This window comes from Ochotona curzoniae, unplaced genomic scaffold (genome assembly GCF_017591425.1).
Source record: "Ochotona curzoniae isolate NIBS_2020 unplaced genomic scaffold, NIBS_Ocur_1.0 contig_908, whole genome shotgun sequence".
Taxonomy (NCBI): domain Eukaryota; kingdom Metazoa; phylum Chordata; class Mammalia; order Lagomorpha; family Ochotonidae; genus Ochotona; species Ochotona curzoniae.
The window spans coordinates 27,016,313-27,038,909 of record NW_024466607.1 but is presented as its reverse complement, the minus strand read 5'-3'; the positions used below and the strand labels follow the sequence as shown (position 1 = coordinate 27,038,909).

Sequence of the window (22,597 nt, the reverse complement as noted above, 5' to 3'; positions counted from 1 at the left end):
CATACTCATATGGTGGCCCCTGCGAATGTCCTTATTGAACCTGTTGTAATTTGACCCTGCCTGCTCAACCTACAGCAACATCAAGGCCAGAGTCACATTTCCAAGGTCTTCTGTCTCTCTACAAAGTAATATTTCAATAACATTGACCGAAAAGTATCTCTTTACCCTTTGCATGAATACATGAGCCTCTTAATTGCACCCTCTTCTGAACCCAAATTCAGGTCACTATCCCATGTTTTTCTTTGTTAAGGATGTTACTTGGCATAATGAGGGGCAGTCCAGTCTTAGCCAATTGTAGGCTGTGCTAGAGATGCACGTGATTATATGTACACTATTTCCACAGCTTCCTCTTCCTTGGACATATTCAAAGTTTGGCAAAAACCTCTATTTTTTTTTTATAAATGGTGCCACTCTCGATATTCTAAGAGCACAGATACTAAGATTTGTTTTTAAGAAGTTAAGTATTTTATTTTTATTTATTTAAAAAAATTTATTAATTACATTGCATTATGTGACACAATTTTATAGGCACTGGGATTCTCCCCACCCCTCCCCAAACCCTCCCCCCATGGTGGATTCCTCCACTTTCTGGCATAACCACAGTTCAAGTTCAGTTGAGATTCCTTCATTGCAAGCATATACCAAGCATAGAGTCCAGCATCTTATTGTCCAGATAAGTTCAACGGCTTGTTAGGGAGACCTTCTCTGGTCTGAAGGTAGAACCGGCAGAGCAGATACTAAGATTTTAAAATATGAACTGCTGGCAGTTTAACTAAAAACATGAAGTATTTTTAATACAGTTATTTATCTTGGGGTAAGCAGTTTTCAGATTGTGCACAGAGGCAAGTGCATGCATTTATATATATATATGTGTGTGTATATATATACTTTGCTGCCTCTGATCTTAATGCATCCTTTGTAAAATGGCAAAATTTGAAGATCTATTTAGATGCCTCCATAATCTTAAGATTAAGCAAGAACACTTCTGCAAGGCTTTTAAATCATGACTTTGAAAAAATATGTTAACTCAAAAGCATTTTATTTAACTACATATAGTTGTACTATATGACTTTTTCTAAATATGTGTGTGAGAAGGCCGTTTGAGAGCCTTACCATAGGATTCTGATGCTAATCTTAGGTTGATTTCTGTGATGCTCTGCTACAATGTCTTACAGATTTTCTGTCTAAGCATACCTCAAGGGATTGTGTAAAGAGCCATAAAGTCAGGTCTGTGGTGCTTTCTCATTGTAACGGACAGTGAAATGAACAATAAAAAGCATATTTGAGGTGCTAACATGTTGCTTTCAACAGAAAGCACATTAGACTTGTTAAAGACCAGAAGTAGCAGTCAGCTCTTCAGCCATTAGCATTTCCTCCCCAGTCCTCCCACACAGCAGATACTGTATTATCAGGGGCAGCTGCTGCTGTGTGCACGCACTTTCTCCAAGGTCAAGCTGGAAACAGCCTACTTCACCATTCGTTAGTGAGAAGCAGGACTCATAAGAAACCCTAAGAGTCTCGAAGCTTCTATGAAGCAGGGTTCAAGTACCTTTTAGCTAGACCATTGGTTCCAGCTTACATCATTGCAGATTTCAGAATCGTGCAATGAAAAAGATCCTACACTAACCTTTTCTGACCTTAAGAAATTGTCCCTGCTTTCTTTCCTGGTAATGTTTTGGTGGGGTTTTATTTTGTTTTATTTTACGATCTTCAGAGGCCTGCAGTCCTCTTGCACAGCCATACCCAAGAGCACATTGGGTAATGAATGACTGGGAAGCAAGCTCTGTACTGTCAAACTGCAGCAGGAAGTAGCTGGAAAATCCAGAGTTTTCTAAAGTAATCTGACTCATCTACAGTCTAGTTAAAGTACAGCAGTCTGCTGGGCGATGTTGTTAGTCTGCCATGGTTCTAGTGCATTCCTTTGTACTGCCTTTGGTGTGTCTGCTGCCTGACGGACACAAGCTGAGGTTCTGCTTGTTTGGGATTTTCATGACAAACCTGGTAGTGTTCTCTGAGTCTTGCTCTAGGTGCTTTGGAATAAGGCTTCTCCACCTGGATAATGAGAATTTATGAACTCATAAAGCAACTGTGTTTTGGTTTCTGCCTGATCAAGTCATGAATATGTGTCTACCTCATTTTCATACTAAAGTTTGCAGCTTCAGTAGCTAGGAGGAAAAAGTGTCAGACATTAGTATGTTATAAGCTCGCCGCATCTGTCTCTAGACAATAAAAGCTGTAAATGCCACCGCCCTACCTATGTCCTGAACAACAGGTTTAAACAGCCACACCTAGGGTTTTCTGAATATTTTGAACAGTACATATTTCTATGTTTATGTAATAAAGCATATTTATTTTTTCCATGTTGTTTTGTATACAGTGTTTAAAAATCAGTGTTTATCTGCAAACTGCAAAGGCAAGTAGGTTATGTGAATTAGAAGTGAATGTATATGTGTTTTTGGTTTGAAAAAGATGCATTTTAATTTTGTAATTTCCTTCCACCCTGTACAACTCAGCCAAATGTCAAGCTTTGCATAATTGGATAGTTCGAAGTGTGTGTTTTAAAGAGATACTTTAAAAAACATTTCTGAGCAAGAAATGATGCTCGGTTGCATAAACAAAAAATATATGAAGCTTAGCATTTTGTTGGGTATTTGTTTCTTTTATAATGCTATTGTCCTGATTCACTGAGTCTCAACTATGAAATATGAATGCTGCATATGTTGACTGTGCAGATAATGATAAACAGTGAGAAAACAAAACCAAAAAAAAAAAAAAGGTGATTAGAAGAAATGGTTCTGAACACATGCAAGCAGCTAGGTACAGAAAACAGCAAACCAAGTGTGCATAAATTTGATTTGGCCTTATTCTTCATGTTCAGAAAACTACAGAAGGCTTACAGAATTTGTCAGTTTTGTCATTTGTTCGCCTGTAGTACATTTCAGCAAGCATTCCTTATGAAAGTAAAATAAGTACTTTTACAAAAAACTTAAAACTTGTCAGATAATCTACCCTTTTTAAAAAAAAAATTTTAATGGTCCCAGAATCCACTGACACCTCATTGTTTTGTGGTGCTTCCAGTGTGCACTGCTCTTTGTTAATGGCATCGTGAATTAAAAGACCAGGTTAAAGAGATCCCAACATGAGCCCAAGGTTAGTTGGTTGGTTGGTTTTTCACAAGAGCTGGAATAATTAGGCTTCTTCAAAGAAAATACTGGTAGCAGTAGCTAACTTGGCTGCCTGTTTACAATGTCCTAAGCCATGCTAAGCAAATACATACATATCACATCAACCTTGTTGCTGCTGCCCTGGGCAGGGATGTTGGCAGGATCCCATCTGACTTGAGGATCTACTTGAAGGATGGAACTGTGTTGTCTGTATCCTGACTACCTTAATCCTGTCTTTATAGATACCAATTGCAGAGTGAATTTTTAGGTTCTCATTTGTATTCAGAAAAGGATATAACTTAAACTTTATTGAGCCTCAACATCATAAAGTTAATTTTGGCAGTGTTCTTTTGTCTGAAACAACAGATTATCCACATTAATACTGCTACTGGGAACCTCCCACATGAGAATTCAGATTTTGTCCAAAAGTAATTTCACTTTAAATGCATATATATTTTTAAATAAATATGGTATTTGTATGAAAATGAAGCCACATTTTAAGCATATTGTTAAGACTTTAAAAAATACTACTTGGGTCTTTAAATACGAAGTATGTAAAACAAGAAGTTTTTTTAATCAAAATATTATGACATAAAAAATTACGGTTTGCCCGAGTTCAGTGTAGATAAAGACTCTATTGTAAACCACACATGTACAGGATGTCACAGCAATCAAAACATGTACCCATTTCTATTCTATATGAGGCAAAACTTAGCAGGCTTTTAACATGTCGGTGCCATGCTGACAGTGACCATGTGTCTTTTGGCAACTGTTTCGTGGCAGCTTGGTAGATTGTGCTTTTTGTGGATTTAAAGCATAGGAAAGATTAAGGCTGCCAGATTGTGAAGAGGAGAGTGGGTGCTCTCCCTTGCTCATGTCGGGGAGTTGCCCTTTGTGCCAGGGAGTTGTGGAATGTGGAGTGGGAGGTAAGGATTGCAGCCAAGTGCCATTAGCTGGGAGGGACTCTGAGAGCGGAGGAAAGGCATTTGAGGAAGGCTGATCTTATAGAGGGGAAGAGAATGAGGGAGTAGAAAACTCCAGGTCCTTTCTTTTAAAAAAAAAAAAAGTCATCCTGTTTAAGCATATACTTTTCAATTTTGTTCAAAATTGTTCTAGGTGAGAAGGGTTCAACAATGAAGAATTATAGCTTTTCATTCTAACAGAAGATACTATTCAATGAAAACTAAATAGATAACTCTTTTTTTCACAGTAGATCTACCAACACCATAAAAACTAAAATAAAAATTGCCATTAGGTTATAGACCTTCATGGTGGCTGAAGATATGTATTCAATAAATGTAAACCAACAGTCTTATTTCCTTAATATGTAATATTTGAAAGGCAGAAGGGGAGGAGAGCAAGAGAGAAAATGACAGCCAGGCAGACAAATCCCATCTGCTGGTTTACTCCCCAAATGCAGGAAATGGCCGGGAGTGGGTCAGGCCAAAGTCGGTAGCCAGAAACTCAATCCAGGTCTCCCACATTTGGGTGAGGACTCACCTACTTTAACCACCCATCCCTGCTGCCTCACATGGTCTGCATTAGCAGAAAGCTAGAGTCAGTATCTGGTGGTAGAACTTGAATGCAGATGCTTCAAAATGGGATGTGAGTGTCTTACCCACTGGATCAGATGTCTGCCACCCATCTTAGTGTGAAGTGTACTACTGTCTGACTGTCTCCTGTTTGTGTCTCCTTAGAATCAGACCCACATGTAAGTTCAGTGAGCTAATAGCCAGGGTCACTGCAGGACCTGATTTCCTGCCTGCTCTTCACAGAGGTCCTGGTCCTCCAGTTGATGTGAGAATGCATGGTCTGGCTGTGATCTGAGGGTTTACTGCCCCTGTGTGATTTCATGTATCCCAATAAAAAGAGAGAGAGAGTATGCAGATTGCCCCACCTTTGTCTTTGCTTGTTATTTGTTCTGAAGTGGGATCATCATCGTGGAAATCCTTAATAACCACAACTTCCCTTTCCAGGCATTTCTGAAATAGAAACTTGGCAACCAAAAGGAATGTGTCTTGGGGTGGCATAGAAGATAACTCACCCAAACTAAACCTATCAGCCCATCATTCTCAAAACCTGCATCTTCTTTCTCTAATTAGAGTTTCTCATGGCCCATACACTCCAGTAGCTAGTTCATTGGCAGAAAGTTTCTTGTTGCTTTCCAAAGTGGAAGCCACTAATTGTCTGCAGCTCATCCTGAGTGCTTGCTATGTGGCTAAGTGCTGAGCAGAGTCTAAGAAATTGTAATTTTAGTAACATAAATATAAGCGGCCACCTCTAGTTGGTGGCTGTCAATTTTGACAGGATAATCTTAGGCAATAGGACATCTTTAGCAGTTAATAATCAACTAACCAATGAATCAATAAATGTTTGAAGTAAATTGAGGAGAAAAAAAATTTTTGATGGGCAATAAAAGGTCTCTGTTCAGGATGCCCATCCTAAATCAAATGGTTAGCATTGCTTGCCCTTTTGGTATTTTGCATGGGGAGCACTGCCGTGGGGCTGTTCCCTGACAGCTAGTCACTGGAATACACGAAGACAGTGAAAAGAGGCTTAGCAGAACCAGCTCTCTGAAGAGCGGTAACTTCAGGGCTTCATTGTAAAAGCAGCTGTTAAAACAAACTCTCCTCTTGTGCCTCTCAGAGTTCAAGTTCATCGTGGCAGAAAGTTCAGTTAAGGAGAAGGCATATTTATGTGTTCCTTGGGTTTAAAGGGCAAGGCCTGACTTGTGTTTTTATAGGAGAAGGGTAAAGTGGAAAACACAAGGTACCTCCTTGTAAAACCTGGGATTCTCCGTAGAGTTAAGAAGAGCCTGTATGCATGCATTCATGTTCATACCCCATCTGAAGCCCCTGGAAATTTTGAATAAATGCAGTAACATTGGCTAGAAGATAGATTGGCAATAAACTTCATCAGACAGACTCTTCTGCCATCCCCTTAGGACCACATCCTAACCAAGTTACAGTAACAGTATTGCCATCATCCAGCAGGTGGTCTGTTTTCTAGAACCACGCCTTTATCTGTTGTGCTCAGTCTCAGGTATTCTTACCACTAGCATGAGAAATAATTCAGATAATTCTTACATGCTACTTCTAAAATCGCTCAGAAAGTAAATGAAAGACTTCATTTGTCCACAAAACAAAAAGAAGAGCCATTTCTCTCTCTTTCTAGTTGATTTAGCACACTATGTTTCTGTCCATAATTATAGGAATGTTTTTATTTTTATATTTTTTACCAATCACGTTTTGAAACATACTTTGTGCCAGGAATTAGGCTGAGCGATTCACCCACATCCTCTACTTTAATCTCCTCTTCTTATGAAATCAGCACTAGCAGAGAAGTGGGATGCTTGGTCTGAGATCACACTGCTGGGAGGTGACCCGATAGGGATTCGAACTCAGAGCTGTCTGACTTTCAAGCTTCTGATTTTAATCAAAGTGTAACCCCCTTGTATCACACTGTTCGGCTGATGAAACAGGGAAATGGAACTTCCTGGAAAAGAGGATGTGTGCAATTCAAGATTTTCGTTGCTGCTGTTGTTATTCCAGACAGCAACAACTTGAAACAATCTGGAATTAATTTGAGTCATTTACAGAGTTTGCTTGGTGGGGGGGGGGGGTGAGCAAAGAACGTTGAAATTGGAAGACAATTGTTTCTCTTAAGATTAAGCTAAGCAAAGAGCAGAATTTGGAGTTTTTAGATGATTTTGAGAAAGACTGCATTCCAGTGTTTATTCAGTCTGACATTTTAGCACACATAGAGAATCATAATCAGAGAGTTGAGAGATCTTTGTGTTTTATTTGCTCAGTAGTTAACTAGACAATCAGAATGACAGGATCAGATTTTATTGAAGCCAGTCAGGGAATCTTGCTGATGTTCGTGGCAAGGGCGTTTGCTGTAGAAAGTAAGGTGCTGTAACACAAGTAAAGTATGAGAAATGTGATGCAAAAACTGTATTGGAAATGATCCTACCCTGGTAACTGTCATGTTTCAATAAAATATATTTTTGCAGTGAAATGTCTTCCAAACTGTTTCTCAAGCCAAAACTCGCCCATTGGAGTTGAACTCTTGTTGTGACAATAGAAGTTCTTACTTGTCACCATTAGGGCAGCCAAATTCTTTAAGTCTCTGCATTCTCGTCCTTTCTTTTCCCCTCATCTCCCTAGTACTGCTGTGTTCTTTAGTCTATGTGGGAGCTAACACATCAGACGTGGTTATGGTTTGGGAGGGGAAATATGAGGAAGTCTTCAAAACATTCATGGAAAAATGCATCTTGTTGTAAAAAAGATGCACTTACAGTAAAATTTTTTTCTGGACCAGAAATCAACTTATATTTCCCTTTTCCCACGGGCTTTTTGAAAGACCCTCTTCTAATAGGGAAACTAATGTAATAGGTTTGCTTGCTTTTCCCTAGTGAAAACAGAAATGTAGACAGAGAAAACATGTTTCAGATAAAAAAAAATGCTTTAATTTCCCCTGAAGGCTTGTCTTTCTTTTGGATGATAAGACTGACAGTTCAAGCTTGGTGCCTTACTGTATTGGAATGAATGAATGAAGAGCACAGCTACTCAGGAGTTGATCTCCTTGCCATGGTGGACTAGACATACAGAAATAGAAAGTTGATAGAGTGACCATGAAAAACATAGACCCAGGGATGGTTTGGTAATGGTATTTCAGTAGTGGTATCCCATCTTGGAGAACGGTATGACATTTATGTAAGAGAAAGCCCATCATTTGGGAAGAGCTGAGTTTTGCTGGGGATGATGGCGTGCTAACATCTGAAAGCTGTACTCACATTGTTCAGGACAAGATGAAATAATGATGGCATGTGCAGAGACAGGAAGACAAAGGTGGTGGTGACACATTGGCTATGGGGAACTGTGGGTGAGGACGCATTGAAAACGTTTGTGATACTCCACCCCTTTCTGTGAAGTTTAAAACTTTTGAACATAAACATGTCCAGAGTATGTTTTCCTTTACAAGGAGTAAAGAAAAGATCAGGGCTTATTTCCAGCCGTGGAATATTGTAGAGTATTTGAGGGAGCGAGCGGCTTTGAATCTCAGATTTGCATGGGAAAAGGAGAATAAGAGGAGCAGGCACTTCAGGCAGCTCACAACAGAAATAGAAGTGCTCCCACTTCTCACTGGCTTCTCCCCCATGCTCTTCTCTTTCCTTCCTTCCTCTTTCCTCCACCCCTCCCACCCAGGCAGCCAACACAGATGGCCCCTGGGAATCGGGCATGTTCTGGTTCCCTTTCCCTAGGGAAATTCAGACTTTGACTGCAAGTCATGCTGGCGAATTCCAGTTAATATCTGTTCATATGCAGACTCCCTTTTTTGTAATCCACTACCACCCAGCCAAAGTCCAGATTCCTTTGAAAACTAAGCTGCTTCTAAAAATGTGTGATGTTTGTTTTCTTTGAGCTTAGTTAAAAAAAAAAAAAGCAAAGGCCACTCAGCCAATGTACCAATCCCAGCATTGCGCTTTGCCCTTAATGAAATTATTCTTTCTTTTTCACTGGTTGCCTTTAGATCAGAGGTGACGTATCCAGGAACCCTTAGGGCGGAGGGTCACGGACATGATGTCCATCCTGGAGGAAGTGCTGTTCAGAGGGGGGTGTTTGTTCACTGCCATTGCATCTTCATTGTTGTGTGCGGGAATTGATTTCACATTGTTCACGTCATGTCCTCTGGAGACCAGGGAGTCTCAGCCCTTTGAGCTTGCACCCATGACTCAGAGTGTGTTCAGAAGGCTGGTGACAACTCCCAACCCCAATGAGATTGTGTGTGCCGCTACCTCTGTACCATGATAATGATAATCCCATCTATTTGTGCCAGCTTGTTGAAGGTGTTTCTGAGAGCCCTAAGGTAACTTAGTGGTTCTTCTTAGTAGGGTGGTTTTTCCCTGCAAGTAGACATCTGGCCATGTTAGTTTGGGTGACTACATATGAAGTGAGGTGCAATTGGCATCTCTTGGGTTGAAGCCAGAGATGCTGGTAGGCAGTGTCACATCCACGTCCTCCCTCCTTCCCCATCACTGTATGGATTTTCCAGCACTGGGTGGGTGTAGTCTAGAATTTCTCAAATATGTTCGCTTACCAAATTTTTACTTTTTAAATCAGAAAAGTCTTCAAGGTGATAGAGTTGTCTCCTTCCTTTTAAGGAAAATAAATCCTGTAATGTGATTTTCTCATCAGTTGATTTTTGTTTTGTTTGCTTGTTTCTTAACCCATCCAGGGAGACTATGTACACTGCACAGGTGATCAGCCGGTTGAGTAGTGTGGAACTTACACACAGCTTATCTGCATATGAACCAGGGATGAACATTTCTGAGTTCTGCCTCTCCATACCTCCCTTTTCCATTTTGTCTGTCCTTTCCTACTTTAGAAATTGGTGAACCCTATAGATACAATTACTTCATAAAGTTCATGCAAGTGTGGGGGGAAAAGAGATTTCTTCCCAGTACAAAACATTTTTAAATCCAAGAGTAGTATTTTCATCGTAGCATTTTGATGAGATTTTTAAAAATTCCTCATGTATTCAATTTCCAAAAAAAAAAAATACACTGCAACAAACTCACTTAATTCCATTTGGACATGACCATTTGGAAGAATGCTTGTATTTATCAGCCACAACCACTGTACCACACAGAGTGCAAGGATACGCAGAATGGCAGGTGCAATTCCTGAGACTGTGAGGGCAGAGATGGTTTGAGATGATGCATCTCTTGGTCCTAGAAGGAAAATCAATCTCAATTCCTCTCCTTTGAAAAGGTCACTAACAATGGCCGTAAACACTGGCAGGGACTCCAAAGCTGTGAGTCTGCAGGAGAAATTTGTCAACAGAGGAAAGGCAAAGAAAATGAACCCAACGCTGTCACAAAACTCATGAGTTTTATAGCAGGATCAGAGTTCTAATGAAATATCTGATTTCACACACACACACACATACACATAATAGTCAGACTTTATTTGATGGAAGACCGCAGAAATTTTTATTGACAAACAGGCACATACACTGTGTCCTGTGTTAAAAAGACTTGGTCTGCATGAGGCAACGAGGTATCACCTTCCACAATCAATTGTACCTTAATTTACCAATTGGCTGACGATATCAAAAGTTCTTTAAAGGGAAATCAAATCTTGAGTCTTTACCAAGCATAATAGCATCTGTGATTCTGAACTATTAATTAAAGACTTACAGGTCTTGTCTTTGAAAATGAACATGTGTGGCCAGCACCAAAATAGCTCACTTTTCTGGATGAACGTGTTTCTCCATTTCAGTCTCACATTTATGGTCTTACAGGTCCTGCCATGGCACATTTAGATGTCCATTTGAGATTTATCATATGCATTTGACTCAAAGTGGAAAACTAAAAGCAGTCCACATTTGAGCACTGAGCCTGGGCTCAGTGCTTTCCATAAGTGATTGCTAACCCTCAGAAAATGCATCTTGTTTCCATTGGGCAAGTAGGAAGACTGAGATACAGGCAAAGAAAACGAGTGTCCCAACATCAGAGAATCAGTCATTCTTGGACTAAGACCCAGTGAATTTCAAAGCCCTCTGCTTTCTTAATGCCTGCTATTAGACTTTTCAAACCTTCTGGAAATCCTGGTTTTAATGTGTGACACACAGGAGTAGCAAGTGTTCACTTGAGTGCACTTCAGCTTTGCGCCCTCTGCTGTTTTCCAGTCCCTGAAGCAGAGTCTTTGGCTCTGTGTTATCATCAAAGGTTTTCAGCCAACTTCCTGGCTATGTTTACTTTCCTTATCACAAGTTGATCACATATTTGCATTTTTGAATAGGACCTTTTTACACTTTACTTGGTTTTGAATGGTTCTAAAAGAAATGCAAAAATCATATTTGGTCACTAAGCAGTTTCAGAGCAGAGCTATGAAATGGGTCAGCTTTCCTCTGGATATAAACAGCAACTTAGCTTGAAAAGAATTGGTGCATCTATCAGGGACAATCCTGTAAGCTGAGATCCTGTCAGTGGTCTGTAGAGGACACCATGTAATAATCACCTTGGCGGAGGCCTTGTTCCTAAGATATTATGCAGGGGGTTGCCATGAGCCCACTCTTTCAAATTCACTTTACCACTACAGAATTTTTGGCTGAGCGCTGATTTTCTTGTCTTGGATATCCTATACTTAGGAAATCTTTTTCTAAATGGCTTTTTAAAGGTCAAGTCAAACTGAGATGCGTGATTCCAAAAGAAAGTGGGAATTGTCAGTGTTTTACCCTAGATCTTCCCACACAGAACCAGGATAGAATATACCTGACCTCACTAAACCCATTCTTTTCCCTTGAACTTCTTTGCATCCTGTCTTCCGTCTGTACATCTACATTTTTTTCTTCCATCTGACAAAAATGTCACTGAAAGGTGCCAGTACAGGGTGGGAGGTGACACTCAGGACATGCGGTGATACCAATGGCTTAGAGATAAACTCTCCATATTCATCTTGCATATGCAGACAGCATTGGAGTCTGAGTTCCTAGCATATGCCTCTTGTCTGTTTGTCTTATATTTCCTCTCAGATAACTGTATTCTTTTATGTCCCCTGTGGAATATTCAGTTCTGTAGCTATGAATTAAATATTAAACCGCAAGAGCACTTAGTGAGTTTTGGACTGCATAGACACAGGAGATTGGAGAGAGCAATAGGTGTTTATTTGATGCTTACAATAAACTCAGTATTGTGCAGTGTTTGCTTAAACCCTTAAATATTCTTGGGAAATAAGTGGCTCCAGGTTGTCTTCAGTATTCTTCATTCACTTTCCCATGCCTTCATTCATGCATTCCGTAAGGACGTGAGTGTTTTCTTAAACTAGGCACTGGAGGGTAAAGCAGGAAAGGCAACACACAGAAGCCCTTGAACTCATCAGACTCACATTCTAGTAGGGAAACACAACCACTTCTAAATAAAAAAAAACAAACATAATCAAATATATGACATGAAGAAGATGATTCAGGCTGTAGGTAAATCTAAGGGAGAAAGGGCAGGGAAGAAGGATAACCTTTAGGAGGTGGAAGGCAGCCTCTGCTAAGAAGATGATTGTCAAGCAGAGATGGGAAAGTATAAATGCTGATCACTGTGCAACAGCGTAAGGAAGGTTAAGATCTGGAGGCAGGTCCATGCCTGGCCTGTTTTAGTCATAGCAAAGAGGCTCTGTGGCTGGAATGGATGGCAGGGTGATGGGATATGAGATTTCAGATGAAATTGAGGAAGAAGGACCATGGGAATAAATTGTGAGGTGAAGAAAACCAAGGCAGTGGGGTGGAGGGGATCGTTGCCTGGGCTTTGAGTGAGAAATGAAGTGTCTCAGTTGAGTGGAAACGTGAATTTGTTTTCACAGGATGGCTCTGGATTCTGAATTCAAGGGAGGGTATGGGAGGAAGGAAAATAAAAACATGGAGACCATTGCAGGCCACTGCATAATGCGAATGAAAGAGAGTGGGGGCTCTGGCAGTTGTGCCCCCCAGGGGAGGATTCTGTGAGCTCTACAAGGTAGTGCTAGAGAATTAGTTAAGTGTTTGGATACAGGATACAAGGGAAAGAAAGGAGTCAGAATGATGCTAAGATTTATGCACTGGGCAGGTAGAAACATGGTGTTTCCATTGGCTGCAGTGGGAATGTTTATGGAAAGAACAGATTAGTGGAGAGAGATTGAGTTGTTGAACAAAACTGAAAGTAGGTGCTTTCTGTGCTTGAGCATCCTGCATAGGCTAACAAAGGAAGACTAGGACTAAGTCCGATCTGACTGATTACTGTGTCCTATCACTGCCACACTCTTCTGCCTCAGTCCCTGGCTTGCCTTGGATTGAGTCCTTGGATTGAGCCAGTCAGAACAGTGCAGGACTAAATTGCAAAGAAACCATCAAACATAATTTCACATCATTTCTAGTGCCACATCTTCCATGTGCTGGTGAGCCACTTACGTGTTAGCTGGTTTTTCTTTCTCATCTCAGCCTTTCAGAGTGGTACTGTTGAGCCATTCCTTTACTAAACTGTAGGCAGGAGAAGGAGACAAGAAAAGTCACAGTGGGCCTGGATGATGGGTATCCAGAGTGACTGAGTGACTCTCAACTCCCAGTAGAGCAATGCAGAGTTGGAGGATGAGCAGCTAATTTGATGATGGTCAAAGTGACCGTTCTCCCTGTGGTGTGGTACATTTCTTTGGACACAGGCTCAGATTTTTATGCACCTCTGAGTTCTGGGGTGGCATTAATGTCAGTGCCAAAGCCAATTAATTACCTAAACTGCTTCCCAAGTAGTTGTAATTTTTCAGTATAGCTGTTCCCAGGAATCCAAAAGGGACCAATTTGGGGCTACCCCATACCCTCACCGCAAATTCACATATATTCAAGTCCCTTACATAAGATGGTGTAGCTTTTTCTTATAACCTGCCTGCATCTTTCTACATCTTTTAAATCATCTTGAGGTTACTTAATAATACCTAATATTTTATAAATGCCATGTTACTAGCTGCCATGCTGTATTGTTTAGGGAATTATGATAAGAAAAGAAATATTTTTATATTCAGTACAGATACCATTTTTTCCCCAAAATATTTTCTACCCCTGGTTGGTTGAATCCAGAAATGAAGAGCTTCCAGACACAGACAGCTGGGGACTGCAAGCTCTGTTTGACAGACTGCCCAGGGAAAGTGCTGCCTGAACATTCAGCTTGTGGACCAGAAGGCCAGACAGGCAGAAAAAAGAAGAGGCAATTAACCAACTCTTCCCTAGTGTCTTTCAGATGACTAATAAGGCATATGGGGTAAGAGTATAAATTCAAGGAATGGATGTTGGTCAGGTCCATGGGAGTCCAAAAATTAAACTTCATGGGTTTGCTTTTCTACAGAAGTGTTCCCCGTGGTAGCTTAAGCTTCCAACATCTGCCCCTAGCTGCCTTGCGTGGTAGCATGGGTTGCATCTACTGGGTCTGACCCAACACTGTCATCTGCTAGCAGACTGATATCAACAGGGAACTTTGAATCCTCTCACCTGGGGCTTCCCACTTAGTCCACCTTGAGTGACCTGAGCAGCTGGGGTCACTGTTCCCACCTGCCATGGTGTCCTCATCCATCACTGATGCAGACTTGCTCATCTTAGAAGCAGCTGAGCACAAGGATCCCAACACAGACGCCTCCTCGAGCACCCTCCCAGTCCACATCCAGACACAGCATCAGTCACCAGCTGCTGGGTTTGCAGATTTTGTTCATTTTTATTTCTTTTTTGATAGCAGCAACTTATAATGTTTACCTTGCTGCAGAACAGAAAGAAACCCCAAATTGAGTGTCATGATTTCTTAATTAATTTCATGTAGTACTCTATGAAGTGATAAAACTGATTTTGGTCTTCTAATAGGATATTGTTGTCAGAAATTGAAAGTCAGAGACAGCTGCAGAGCCCTGTGCCTTCTAATCCTTGGGGGACATGGCAGGTGGAGGACATGAGAGCCTCCCACACTGTGTCCCTGTCATCTTCCCAGCTAGGCAGGGCCACATACTTGGCCATACTCCTGACAGCAGCCTTCTTAGATCTTCATAGCAGCAAAGATTGTGGGTGTTAGGAGCCATGGCCTAATGTCCGTCCTTCCAGGATGGCTATGACTCCATATCCGCTTTCTTCTGTGGTGTTCCCTGCCAATCGCATGCCTTCTCAGCTCCTTTTCATGGTAGCAAGTGCCAGGGTGGTCCTAGACATAAACCACGATCAGACAAGCCTGTTAACACTGGCTTTACACCCTGGAGATACAGCCCTTGGATCCTGCAAAAGCTTTCTCTCCCCTTCCACCTCAGTATTTTGGTTCCCCACTACACTATTCAAAATCATTCTTGTTCTGTGAGGAGCCCTGTAAAGACTCCCCCTGCAAGTGGCTTTACATGGCCAATAAGGAGATGGGTTTTTGGACAAAGAGTGTGGCCACTCCCACAGCCATGCTGAGTGAAGCCAGGAAGGACAGGAAATAAATGAGAATCCTAGGTCATGTTTGAGATGAGAACTAAAAGCAGAGGGGTGATGGAATAGGAAAGCAATGTGATATTTGCATAGAGCATCTCTTTTTCTTACTTTGGTGAAAAGAGAACACATCAAAAATTAATATTGAGCAAGGGAGGGTTTGTCAGCCATAGTGTCTGCTCTATGGGTGTCTCTGTTTTCTTTATAAAGGAAAGAACTTCACCCATTTGTGTGCTGTGGCTTGGCCAGACTAAATGCTTAACCTATCAATGCCTGTGTTATTTCATTCGTTAACAAATCCTGACATTAAAAACAAACAAAAAACCTTTTCAACTGCATGTTAGTAGATATGCTAGAAGATCTCTCAATAAAAGTAGTAATAGCAATGACAGTCAATATGCATTATTTTACTGCCTGGCTAAAATAGCTTTGTATGCATTGCCTCATTTATGCTTTACACACCCGTGTGGGTTGCAGACGGTACTATAGTTCTATTTTAAAGAGAGCAGAGGGGTTAAATTGCTTGCTCCCAAGGGCACCATCATTGTAGATTGGCTGATAGAGTTCCTGCCCAGGTCAGTGTAACTTCCAAACCTGTGTGGCATTCTAGAGCAAAATGAGAGTTGTCAACACTGTGGCCAGCTACAGGTTCCTGGGTTGGCACCCAGGCCCCTGAACTCCCTTGGAATTTGTCTCTAACTGGGGCCTGGTGGAACCAAGGGCATTTCCTTCCCTCTTGTTTGGATGGGTGTTGGTAATAGATGAAAGACAGAGGTATAGAATTGTTGACTGCCTAGGTTGTTCACTGCCCATCATGGTAGCTCTCTGTGAGCCTGCCCATCCTGGAAAAGAAAGAGTCAGAGTGTCAGATTAGGTCTGGTTACTGAGCAACAGGCAGCATGCTGGAACTTGTCCCCAACCCCATATTTAGATTGGCATCAGATAGGAGAAAATTCCCTGTGCATGTGCACACTCCTTCCTTCTTTGCAGGGCAACCATGGGCATGTTATGTCTTCTTTTCTCTAGTGCAGTAAATAGATGGACTGAATAATATTTGAGCTGCCCTATCACTCAGATATTTAAGAGATTAACTCTTGGTGAAACGACAGGCCAAAGTTGACTGCCCATGCTTCATGGCTGTTTTATGACACGTAAAGAGTCATTCAACCAGGGAAATAATATTTGACTACTTGGTATTGGATGGACCCCAAAGGGTTAATAACCCTGAAGAATGGACAAGTGAAAAGCAGATGGGGCATCAACAAGAGAGAAATGTGCCCTTCAGTTCCATGATCATTTGCTTTTCATACTATCTTTCTACCCAGGGTACTAAAATATTAAAGTCAGTGATGAGAGTTCCATAGCATCTCTGCTCTAGGAGACTGAAGAATCAATAGCCTGCAAAATAGTCATACAGGACATTTCTTGGAGGGTCTCGCTTTCTGTTTTATCATAGGGAGGTAGGGGGCTTAAAGCCCAAAGCTGCTCTGCTTCCTGGTTCGGTGTCTGTGGCCAAGGATTGGCAGCTTTTTACCCCCAGTCTCCTTATCTGAAAAAAGAAACTGGTGAGGGCTCATTGTGGTAGCCTTTGCAGCTAAAGTTCTCGCCTTGTACATGCCATGATCCCATATGGGTGCCGGTTAGTGTCCCAGTGGCCCCGCTTCCCATCCAGCTCCCTGCTGGTGGCCTGGAAAAGCAGTCAAGGACATCCCAAGGCCTTGGGACGCTGTACCATGTAGGAGATCCGGAGGAGGCTCCTGGCTCCTAGCTTTAGATTGGCGCAATTCCAGCCATTTTAGCTGCTTCGGGAGTGAATCAGTGGACAGAAGATCTTCTTCTCTCTTTCCTCCTCTGTGTATATCTGATTTTCCAATGATAAGATGAAAAAAAAAAAGGAAACAGCTGATACTGAACTGCATGGTTGTGTTGGGATGAATGGAGAGAAGCCAAGGTGCTCCAGCCCAGTACTCCTACACCGAGCCACAGGATGTTCCTTGCTTTACAAACTGAGTGAGTGCTCTTGGGCAGGCCCTACTGAATGCATTAGCACTGTGAGTCATGTGCTAGGTAGGTCTTTTTCTGGCCTTTATGAAAGCTTAGTATTTATAATGTATTTGTTCTGTCGTGGCTAGAGCTGACCTGTGTTCTTTCATTTCCATAAATATTTGATGGCTGGCTAACTGTGGAAAACAGTATACAAACATGTGAGTTGCAGCTCCTGTCTTTGTGATAAATCCACATGGTTTTCCTGGTCTTCCATTGAGTGGTATTTGAAAATGTGACTCCTAAACCCATGTGCATGCGTTAACGTTTATGTGACATTCATGCAACTTCACTGCATTCGTTACAGTAATTGGCAGAGGAAGCCCTGAGCACTGGGCATAATGAGCATTGTTTCCTCTCCAGTAGCGTATTTTCCAAATGAGCTTTGACTTTGAGGCAAAGTCAAAATGAGAGTAGACTCTAGCAGAGAATTTCTGAGTGTTATGAAAAGATGTAATCAAATTTTTAAAATAAAGTGACTTCGATGTTTTTATGTTCTACACAAGCATATGGTAAAGGTCTTTAACAGTACTATATGCACACTCCCATCCCCAGATGGAACTCTGTTCACCTACCTCTGAGTGATGATCAGTAATCTTCAAGCCAGAGATCTAGACTTAACATGAGAGGTGGGTTCCAGATTATGACTTTTCTCTTGGAACTCTCTGTGCTTGTTATTTCTAACTTGCTGTGAGCCAATGTAGAAATGTAGACTAAGTGACCACCAGTGCATGTTACACATTTCACAGAAGATCATCCCTGCAGAGTGGGAGTCACCCAATCATATGGAACTATGCCCAGACACTGACTAGAGCATCCCTCCTTGGACCATCCATCCACCTGTGTTTTGTCTGGCATTCTCGGTAGCTCAGGAAGTCCTAGTCCTATTCCTAGTCCCCACCCTGTCAGTGTTTCCTCTGAGTCCTTGCATCTTCAAGATCCTCCCAGAAGCTTGTTTCTCGCCAGGTTGTTTGTGTATCCCTGACACCTGTCCTGCACTTACTGTTCATTCTTGGTTGCTTAAGGGATTTCTCTGTGGAGAACCCCACCTTCACTGCAGTGTTTTGACAATTCTGGGGATGTCATTCTCTTTAGATCTTCAACCCTTACAGGCATCGTAGTTACCTGCTGACTTTTCCATGGCTCATTAACCATGTCCCCCACTATAAGTGAAAGGACCAACATAGGGAGCCCCAGAGACCAAAAACATCTCACCAGACCTGGATCCATCTACAGCATGTCTAGCATGTCTGCATAGGGGAAAGAAGGCTGTAGGGAGATCAGAGGTTAAGAACTTACTGCCTGTGTCTTGAGTTATGTTTCCACCAAATGATTTGAGAGAAAAAAAAAACCAAGGATTTCTAGCTCTTGGACTCAAGCTAGTGGAAAGTGTTAACAGACCTTGGAACTGAGCTGCACATTCCAGCATCTCCGTCTCAGCCTCGCATAAACAAGAGTCTGCAAGCCCAGGCGTCTTGGATGCTGACTTCAGTATTTCACAGTAACCAGATGCAATTACTGTTGTTTGCGAGTCTTGTTCAAAGTTAGAGAAAAATCCTTCTCTTAAACAAGTTGGATTGTTTCCCCAGAGGGAGGGCAAAAATAAGTCAGAGTCATTTTGGAAAAGCAAGGGTTCTTTCAGCTGCAAACTCAAGGAATGAAATGTTCTCGAAAGCAAGAACACTCAGATTGGCAGCCAATAAATAACATGGACTAGGTGACGCACTCAATTGAACTGTTACTTCTTAGTGACGCATATGGATGTAAGACACACCTTTTGCCTGGGTAAAGACTGGAAATTATGAGCTAGAAATTTCCCACAGAATGTAGGAGAAGGGTTCAAGTTGGTTTGCTTATCATGATGACAGTTCCTTTATGAGGTCATAATAGGCTCATTAATAAACCTGTTAGCTTGTTGCATTTCCCTGAGCTGATGCTTTCTCTGTTGGTAAGTTAGAAAGCATTCAATGGAGAGTGTATGTTCTCAGGTGAGATACCTTGAAACTCTTCTAATCGCATTTAGATCTTAATGATTTCAGACAAGCAATACACTCAGGGAATCATGCTGAAGTATCTCATGCATTTTTCCAAGTCATTTTTATTCAATTCCCCCAAATAATAAAAGTGCATATAGGTAATGGGTGGGATGCACTTAGTCCACATATCAAAAATATTTTTAAGACATCGTATTTAGAAACTACTTCATGCATCTCCATTTTATTAATAAGGGATGTTGCCTGCACCAGTGACATACCTCAGATGAATTATTATCAGTGAGGTTGTTGATAATTTAACCAGCTTTCATTGTATAGTTTTATTCCAACAGAAATACAAGTTTATCTACTTGTGTTGAAGCTATATGGGAAGTAATGTATAAGGCATCTTGGTTATATCGTATAGAACATGAGGTGTCTCTAATAACAGGACCCATCTGTGTGATTGCATTTCATTGAGTTATTGGGATGATGAAATGAGATCATGCTGTTAGGCCAGTATCTCACACATGATGAATGTGAAAGAGCAGTGTGTTTGCTAGTACTTCATTTATAGAGTATGACCTATTTGTTGGCTGTGTCTTTTGATGACCTCGATGTATTGCTGAGTATTTCCGTTGGCTCTCTTCTTCCCCTCCGTAAGAGGAACAGATTATCGCACTGTTTATTGAAGCTCATCCCATGCATTTGATTGCTCCAAGACAATCTTGGGAACAGGCTTTGGCCCAGCATGCAAGATGGCCCTCTCTCACATCAGCGTACTGATTCAACACCTGCCTCCGTCTCCTGAGTCTAGGTTTCTGCTAACACAGGCTCTGGAGGTGGATCCCTGCCACCCACGTGGAAGAACTGGAGTAAGTTCCTGATTCCCAGTTCAGTCCTACTCAGCCCCAACCATTGCAGATGTTTGAGGGGATGAATCAGCAAATACCATTCTTTCTGCCCCTCAAATTTTAAAAATAAAACAAAACTCATTGCTTAAAGTTAGTAAGACAACTATGTTTCTCCTCCCTAACCAAGCATATGTTATCACGTATGATCCCAAAATCTTTTAAGTCCAACTCATTTCTTGTAAATAAGTACATTGGATTCCTAACACTGTTTTCCCCTTATTCCTCAACTCCCTAAATGATAATTGCCTTTTCTTTCTGTTTCATAGATCTGAAACCTGGAAAGTGTCCCTGATTCTACTTTCTCTCCTCTGGCTGATCAGTTAGGTGCTATCATTTCTATCTCAAAAACTGCAATTCTTAAATTCACCAAATTTTCTCCCACAACCACTCTGTACCTTACTTCATATCACTACTGTCTCTAACCTCAGCAAATATAGTCATTTCCTAAGTAGGTGTTCTTTCCTCTACTCATACTGTTTTCACATCCAGTCTCTATTAGATAGTCAAAGTGGAATTTTTTAAAACAAACCTGAGTTCACATCTTACTCTGCCTTAAAACTCTTCAGTGACTTCCCATCATGTGCAAAATAGTCCACACTCGTTGTGGCCTCTGAGTTTAGCTGGTCCAGCCCCTGGGAATGCTTCTTTCAACCACACCACACTTTTTGTTTCATGGTACTCATCTCAGTGACTAATCTCATTACTTTTGTCATCACTTGATAGTAGTGCTTCCTGCCATGGTCTGAAAGCTGCATGAAGGCAGGGATAATGGCACGTCTGTTTATCACCATTTCCAGTACTGTGTCTGATGCCTGGAATATAGCAGGTGCACAGTAAGTGCGTGTTGAGTAAACACATGATCATATTCAAGATTTTAATTACATCCTTATATCCTTGTTAAAGTAAAATAATCAGATTAGTCACTATTGAGATAAATCCTCTTTGTGCAAATCATTCAATCATTCTTACAGACTTATAGGGATGCTTCTAGAAACTGCATTCTAGAATTCTATCCTGAACTCTTTATGTACATCAAAACACTGCAGGCTGAATGATGGATATTTCTGTTTTGGTATAAATCTTGAAAGTGAGCATCTTCCTTCCGGATTGCGTATTTCAACAATGACTGTTTCAACTCAACAATATTCATAAGATGGAGCCTAAATGAAAACAGCCATGTCTTCACTTCCTAAAGTAAAAGGCTAAAGCCAAAAGAAATAATATATGTGTTTTAAATATAAATTTCTCTAAGCTGCTATTTAAATTTTTGCAATGGTTTGTGTTTATGAGGAAAACTTGTCTGGCACTTTCATGAATGGTATAAGTCTGAGCATACCTGATGATAGTGGTTGAATTAAGAAGTGTCTCCTTGTTTTACAAGCTTCTATTTATCTGTTAGGCATAAAAGGGCACTTTGATAATTTAAGTTAGCAAAATCACAAAGTTAGTAGGGAAAATAAGTATTGAAGAAAATGGAACTTGAAATCTATTTTCATTGCGTTTTTGTATTTTGTTCTTCATTCTTAAACGCATTTCCCTCTGAAAAGCGTGAGTGTCATATTGGGAAATAATATGTCTTGAAAACCTGAGCCAGCAGCTTATGATCCAAGTGGTAATGACTTCTGTAACCACTAATGAGGCAATGGATGTTGAGTCTCTCAGTGCAGTCTTTGAGGCCAGCCTGTCATCTCAAATTTTTGTCCAGACCCTGTGGGCACTTTGATTCCTAAACCTTTCTGAGAAACCTAATCTGAAATCAAAGTCAAATTTCTTAGATGTGGTCAGACAAGGTCACATTTTAAAACAGTCCAATGAACCTGCAGATCAAAGTTGAAAGGTAATGCCTCCCTCCCCAAATTGGCACAGACTTACCTGCCAGCTTACCTTTCAGTTTCTAACATGCCTTTTTCACCCCTACCCAGTGGACTGCGAAAACTGAGAGCTTAGTGTTTTGAAAGGGGCTGAAAGATTTGTTCAATCATTTAATTTAAGAAATTGAACACAGTTGTGTATTGGAAATGTATTTTATCCCAGTTGGTGAATCATGAGGAATTTGGGGAAGGGAATTCCTTACTGTTTCATAGTAACTCTTCTCCCCATCAGAATTTTATGGTAATTTCAGGTTCTTGACTTTTGTCATTTGTCCAACTTAGCAGGATTTACCCACAGTTTTGAATAACTCAACATGGCTTCTAGGATTGCTGCTGCAATTAAGTGGGCATTCTTTCTTCTTTTTTCTTTTTTTTTCATCAGTGCCACCTTCCCTTGCCATTGATCCTGGAGATATTATCTAAAACAGAGATGGCAATGGGGAGAATTGTGTGGCTGACCTTGTGTTGCAGCACTTGAAGCTGCTGCCTTCACTGCCAGCACCCCATGATGGAGTGCAGTTTCAAATCCCAGCTGCACCACTTTTAGTTCAGCTCCTTGCTAATGCACCTGAGAAATCAGCGAACAGTGGCCCAAATCATTGTGCCCTTGCCACCCCTGTGAAAGATCCAGGTGGAATTCCAGGCTTTCGCCTTCCGTCTGGTTC

At 41.2% G+C, this 22,597-nt stretch overlaps 1 protein-coding gene across 2 annotated transcripts in view; it reads left to right on the top strand.

The window, feature by feature from the left end:
• Positions 1-22,597, top strand: part of ADAMTS9 (ADAM metallopeptidase with thrombospondin type 1 motif 9) — a 147,058-nt gene that overhangs the window by 90,049 nt on the left and 34,412 nt on the right. The window lies entirely within an intron of this gene.